Genomic DNA, 7,117 nt, shown 5'->3' with positions numbered 1-7,117 from the left:
ACACTGGTCAGAAGAGTTTCTGATCTCGGGACTCCCAGCCTCTGTAGAGGAAGCTGGCTGCCAAGGCTTGGAGAGGACCAGTTGCAAGATTAATGGGTACCATGACAAAGGTGATATGATCTGACCTAGAACCCGCTTTCCTGGACTATGAAGAGACTGATCCATCTCTGGTTCTGGTGCAGAAAACTCAAAGGTAAAATGAACATCCCAGGTCTTTCAGTTATTGCATTCTTCCTCTTTTTAGATGTACATGCAAAGGCTGGGATGCCATTCAGTTTCACTGTCAGTTAAGAGCAGAAAGCTTTGGCCAAATCGAGTTGGGGAAAGCAGTTCCATCTGTAAGAGCACTTCCCCCTCTGCCATGTAACTCTGTAAATGAAAACAAAGAGAATTCTCAACCCCCATCACTTTTTAGTGTCCTGGAATTCTTTGTGTAGGATTGAGGCTCCCTGGAGTCCCCCACACGGACTTTAGTTAAGTCTTCGTTGACCTCCTTTGGCTACTGTTTAAGGCAGTCTGTTGTGAGACTTTCATGGTGCAGATTCTGACATTCTTAGGAGATACAGTGTCACAGCTAACTTCCTAACCCTCTGGCTCTTACATTCTTCCAACCGTGTCTTCTGCAATGATTCTTCTGCAATGAGCCTTAGGTCTGGGAGTGGTACTGTAGATATTGCAGGCCGATTGCTTGTTCAATACCAAGTGATCAGTTTTACACATACAAGTAACATTTTGTTTTTGCCACCTCTTCGCCTTCTCCAATGTACATCTTTTATGGTTTTGTGCCAAGTCCATCCTTACAACAGATTTTGATGAGGCAAGATTTCCTGGGACTCAGACCTCTGCTCCACAAAGACTATGAAGTCAATGTTTGGACCGAATCTCAGTCATGGCTGCATTCCTATTTTGCAAGGACTAGGTCAAGCAAAAACCTGTCCAGGGCCCCAAAGCGGAGTCTTTTCAGCTGGTCCTCTGTCTCCTGCCTTCCTTCCTCTCTGGGGTCGCCTTCTGTCCTCTGTCTCCTGCCTTCCTTCCTCTCTGGGGTCACCTTCCTGTTATGGCCTCAGCCAGCAGGTGTCCAGAAGGCAAGAGGAGGAGGAAACTTCAGGGCTTCTCCTTGCACAGGAAGGGTTTAGCTCACCATTGCAATGCTGGGAAAGACCACTGTTAGTCTCCTTGTAGGCTCCTCCAAAGAGTGGCAGGGCATGGGGGAGTAGGAGCCAACTAGGGAGTCCAAGGCAGAAGAGAAAAAGGTCCTTTGCAGACTGCCAATTGGGCTTGGGAGCTGCAGGCAGTCTGACTACTTCTGTACACCAGGGGCGCAGAGGGGCTGGCGTTGGGGCTGAGGCGGATTAATAAAGGTCAGGATTGGAACTTCTAAGTTCTCTGGACAAAGTTCCCTAGTAGCTGCGAGTTGTATGACCTGCTCTGTATCCCCGCTCGCTCCGTGCTCCCGCTCCCTCTGGACAAAGGCTCGCTCCAGACAGATGGTTGCTCCCAATACAGGCTCCCTCTGAACACCAGCTCCCTCCAGAACTATGCTCCCCCTGACACCTGCTCCCTCCAAGGCCCTGCTTGCTCCGGACCCCCTTGAACCTGATCACACCTTGCTAAGGACACCTGCTCGCTCCTTATCCCAACTCGCTTTGGACAACCGCTGGCTCCCGGACACCCACTCGCTCTCGGACACCCACTCGCTATGGATAGGTGCTCTCGCTGCAGACACCTGCTACCTCCCTCCAGAGGTCCAGGACACTCATTGATCCCTAACACCTACTCGCTCCCCTACAGGCTCACTACTGGACACCCGCGCGATTCCGGAGACTGGCTCGATCCTGGACACCCACTCTCTAAGGACAGGCGCTCTCGCTCCGGACACTCACTCTTTCCTGGACACCCACTCTCTCCTGGACACCTGCTCGCTCTGGATCCTCAATCCCTCTGGACAGGCGCTCTCGCTCAGGACACATGCTCACTCCGGATCCCAGCTCGCTATAGATCGAAAATTCGTCCGATTTCTTTCCTTTACCGATTTTATTCAGAGGTCCCTCTAGCAAAGGGACGTTTTCAGCTGGGGGTATTTCCCAATTCACCAGCCCCGCCCTCCTCGAAGACTACAAATACCCACTTCACAGAGCCTGCAGAAGACTCCTCTGCTTGCACTGGTGCAAGCGCTGCTGCCCTCTAGAGGTCAGTGCTGCTCCAGGGATGGAGTCGACTTTCTGGTCCCAGCAAGCAAAGCAGGCCTGGGATTCCCTCCCTCCTATGCAAGAGGCCCAGTCTCCTCTGCTCCCCAGCTTCTCGGAAGACCGCGGTCCCGGGCCTCTTTCTTTCCATCCTTTCCTTGGAGTGTTCTTGTTCGATGATGGCGGCAATGACTACAAAGAACAACCACTTCCAGTGTCTATCGATGACATTGAGGGAATGGATGGATCCCAGGACCGACTCTTTCGGGGGTCCAGAGCACCTCGGAAAGCTCCCTTCATGACTGTGTGATCACGAACAGCCAGAGAAACCCACTGCTCTGCATCATAGCTCGCTCCATACAGCCGGCTCTCTCCGGTACACCCGCTGGATTCCAAACACCCATTTGCTCCCGGACACTCACTCTCTTAGGATCTTAGGACAACAGCTCTCGCTGAGGACCCCTGCTACCTCCCGGACAAGAGCTCGCTCCAGGACACCGGATCAATACACACCTCTCCATCCCGGACGCGGCTCAAGCTCGCTAATGACAGGTGCTTTCCCTCTGGACACACGCTCCCCCAGGAAACCCGCTTGCTCCCAGACACCAGCATGCTTCGGGGACACCCATTAGCTTTCGGACCCCCATTTGCTCCCGGACTCCCACTTGCTAAGGACAGATGCTCTCGCTGCTGACACTCCCTATCTCCGGAACACGCGCTTGCTCCAGGACACTTAATCGATCCCCAACACCCACTCGCTCCCCGACAGGCTCGCTACTGGGCACCTGCTGGATTCAGGACACCCGCTCGCTCCCGGACACCCACTAGCTAAGGACAGGCGATCTCGCTCCTGGACACCGGCTCGCTCCCAGACCCCTGCTCGGTCCCAGACACCAGCTGGATCCCGGACACCCATTTGTTCCCGGACACCCCTAGCTAGGGACAGGCGCTCTCGCTCGGGACACATGCTTGCCTAGGACACACACTAGCTCCCCGACACCGCTCGCTCCCGGACACCTGCTCCCTCCTGGACACCTGCTCTTACCCAGACACCGGCTGGATCCCAGACACACATTCGTTCCGGACACCTACTCGCTCCGGGACCCTGCTCGGTCCCAGACAGAGGCTGGATCTCGGACACCCGCTCCCTATGGACACCCGCTCGATTTCGGACACCCACTGGCTAAGGACAGCCGCTCTGGCTCCGGAAACTCACTCGCTCCCGACCTCCACTCGCTCCCAGACACCCGCTTACTCCCAGACATCTGCTCCCTCCCAGACACCTGCTTGGTCCCAGACACCTGCTGGATTCCGGACACCCTCTAGCTCTCGGACACCCATTCGCTCCAGGACACCCACTCGCTCCGGAACCCGCACCCTCCAGGACACCCATTAGCTTTCGGACACCGGTTCGCTCCCGGACACAGTCTCGCTTCCAGACACCCACTCGATCCCGGACATCCGCTGGCTCCCGGACTCCCACTCGCTCCCAGACAACCACTCGATCCAGGACACCTGCTTGTTCCCAGACACCCATTCGCTCCTGGACACCCATTCGCTACTGATCACTCGCTTGCTCCTGGACACCCACTCGCTCCGGACAGGCACTCGCGCTCTGGACCCATCCGTTTGCTCCCAGACACCCGCATGATCTGGACACCCATTCACTCCCATACACCAGTTCGCCCTTGGACACCCGCTCGCTCCCGGACACTCCAGATCCCCAGCCCCTTAGGACAGGCGCTCTTGCTCCAGGCACACTCTGGCTCTGGGTTCTAGCTAGCTATGGATCCCAGCCCGCTATGGATAGAAATTTTGTCCGATTACTTTCCTTCACCGATTTCATTCAGAAGTCCACCTGCCAAAGGGACGTTTTCAGCTGGGGGTATTTCCCAATTCAACAGCCCCGCCCTCCTCGAAGACTACAAATGCCCAGCGCACAGAGCCTGCAGAAGACCCTTCCGCCTGCACTGGTGCACGTGCTGCTGCCCTCTAAGAGGTCAGGTGCTGCTCCAGGGATGGAGTCGGCTTTTTCTGGTCAGAGCAAGTGAAGCAGGCCTGGGATTCCTTCCCTCCCATACAAGAGGCCCAGTCTCCTCTGCTCCCCAGCTTCCCAGAAGACCGCGGTCCCGGGCCTCTTTCTTTCCATCCTTTCCTTGGAGTGTTCTTGTTCGATGATGGCGACAATGACTAAAAAGAACAACCACTTCCAGTGTTGATCGATGATGTCGAGGGAATGGATCTATCCAAGGACTGACTGGCTCCAGACATGGTCTCGCCCGCCCCGACACCTGCTCTCTCTGAGCCCCCGCTTGTTCACGATACCGGCTCCCTCCAGATCACAATCGCTTCAGACAGCCAATGGCTCTGGATAGGCACTCCCTCTGGACAACTGCTCCCTTCGACAACCACTCGCTCTGGACACCTATTCGCTCCATATCGCCATTCGCTCGGGATCCCAGTTCGCTCTATGGATTCCAGTGTCGATCTATGACATCCAGGCTGTTGCTCCTGGAAGGTGATCACACAGTCAGGGATGCTGCGCTCCGAAGTGCTCTGGATCCCGCAAGAGTACGTCCCTGGATAGAATCCATCCATGTCATCAATCACCCTGGAAATGGTTGTTCCTGTAGTCATCGCTATCATCCAATGGGAACATGCCGAGGACCAGATAGAAAATCACCATCCATGAGGAACAGCCAGAGAAACCCGCCACTCCGGAAACCCGGGAGGATGCTGCAGAAGAACCATTCATGGTGGCCATGCAGCCTGGGTCCTGTTCTATAGCGCCCTGCCTTGGCGACGATGCAGAGGACACCTAGACCTGTGGAAGGAGTGGCTCCAGTGTTACTGGCCATCAGCCATGGGAGACTGCAGAAGTGGACTCCCGACTTTGTCAGGACTCCTGAAGCTCTTTCTTCGCCTGCAAAGCCTCTAGCTCTGTGGCTGATGCCCACCGAACAATGGTAGCAGGGAGCCTTAGAGTGTGCAGCAGCAGGCGCCTTCCTGGAGTTTTAGAGCAAGGTCTGTGCCAGAGAGTATCTGTGTGCCTAAATCTCTCCATTACCCACAGCCAGTTATCTCAGCACAGTCCCCTGCTTCCACAATAAACAAGCAGCGATTTGTAGTGGATGGTCCATGTCATTTCTTAATTCTTTAATAAATGGTTTCAAATGGAATGTGCGGACCCATTTTCCAAGGCACTGATTGTGGCCAGGATCACCGGTTTCTAGGATTCATGGAAAGGCCAGGAAGTGGGCAACTGCAATTCAACCTGCAACAGGAAAGCAGGTCTGGCTTTAGGCTTTCACTACACAGGGCTTTGTCCAGGGCCCCAAAGCTATGCCCTGTCTGCTGTCCTATCAATAGCCATCTTTTCTCACGTGACCTCCTGGTTATCCACTGGCCTGTACTTGTGCTGTGAGCAAGCAGCTCAAGAGGCTTCCCTGATGGCTCCTCGCTGGCACTGGCCCCGGGTTTGAGCCCAACCTTGCCATCATGGCAAAGTCCAGGTTTAGTGCACCTATCTGCTTTTCCACATTGGAAGGGGGATTGCTGATAGCAGGAGCCAAGAAAGGAGTTCTAGCTCAAAGGGATAGGGCCCATTTGCAGACTGCCATTTCTGCTTGGGTGCTGCAGGCACTCAGGGGACATAAAGGTGCTGGCCTTGGGACTGGTGGTGATTAATGATAGTCAGCACTGGAACTTTAAGTTCTCTGGACCACATTCCCTTGGAGCTGCGAGTTATCAGACAGGCTAAGTTCTGCTTGGCTCTTAGTAGTGTGGAGCTGAAATCCGACCCTGATTTCAAACCCCATATGCAATTTTGTTTCATGATATTTTTTTCCTGGGAATTTGTACAGGATTGTGCTTTTGTGTTATGACCAGGATCAGACTCTGCCAGCAGGCTCCTGTGGGATTCTGTGAGAACCAACTGTTCCCATTTGGAGTACACAGGTGATGTGCAGGGATCTCCAGGTTTTTTTTTTTTTTTTTTTTTCTCTGCCTCTTGACATACCAGTGTTTCTAAACACTGAAAAATCAATGTTCTGATTTCTTTGGGATTTCAAGTAGTTGGTCATCTGCAAAGTTACGGTTTTCAACCTGTGAATTGTCCACAGAGCCAAGTTCTGTTCATCGACTAGCAGACAATGGACAAAATCCGAGGATGAATAGAAACCTCCTATGAGATTTTTTTTCTCGTGATTTGGCATGTGATTGTACTTTTGTGTTCTCTCGGGGATTAGACTTGGCCATGCAGGCTCTGGTGGGATTCTGGGCAAACCCACTGTTCTCATAGTACTTAGGGGATGTGATGGGATTGCTGGGGTATTGGTTTGTTTCTTAGGCCTCTCTCTGCCTTTGGGTGTCTCTAAACACAGAAAAAATGATCAGTTGTCTGACTCCTTTTGATAAGCAGGTTTTGTGCCACAGGCCATTGGGTTATTGAGTTTAAGAGCTTCAAGAGCCAAGTTCCGTTCAGTGCTCAGCCTACTAAGGACCAAATCCAATGATGATTTCAAATCTCTTACTGGCTTTTATTCCTTGGTGCTTTCCTTTTGTTGCTGGAACCAGGCTCCAACAGGCTGCCTTTGAAAATGATCCCTGTCGTTTTTTAATACTTTAATAAATGATTTCAAGGGAAATGTTTTGCCTTGTTCAGACTCGTTTTTCAATGCACTGATTGCAGCCAGGATCACTGGTTTTTAGGATTCATGGGAAGGCAGGGAAGGGGACAACCCTGATACAACTTGCAGTGGGAAGGCAGGTCTGGCTTTAGGCTTTAGCATTCTTGGACAACTTGGTTCAGGGCGATGCAACTTTTCCCTATAGGCTGACATCTCTCTACTCATACTTTCTAAGGAGGCCTATCCTTAGAAATGCCTGGAGCCCTCTTCTTGGTCTAGGGAGATGCAGCAAAAAGGGCAGCC

At 53.0% G+C, this 7,117-nt stretch overlaps 1 pseudogene; it reads right to left on the bottom strand.

The window, feature by feature from the left end:
• LOC117723848 (serine/threonine-protein phosphatase 2A 56 kDa regulatory subunit gamma isoform-like) overlaps nt 1-7,117 on the bottom strand; it is a 691,904-nt pseudogene that overhangs the window by 618,970 nt on the left and 65,817 nt on the right.

This window comes from Arvicanthis niloticus, chromosome 19 (assembly GCF_011762505.2).
Source record: "Arvicanthis niloticus isolate mArvNil1 chromosome 19, mArvNil1.pat.X, whole genome shotgun sequence".
Taxonomy (NCBI): Eukaryota; Metazoa; Chordata; class Mammalia; order Rodentia; family Muridae; genus Arvicanthis; species Arvicanthis niloticus.
Note: the sequence above shows the minus strand (reverse complement) of the source record. Positions and strands in the feature narration are given on the sequence as shown.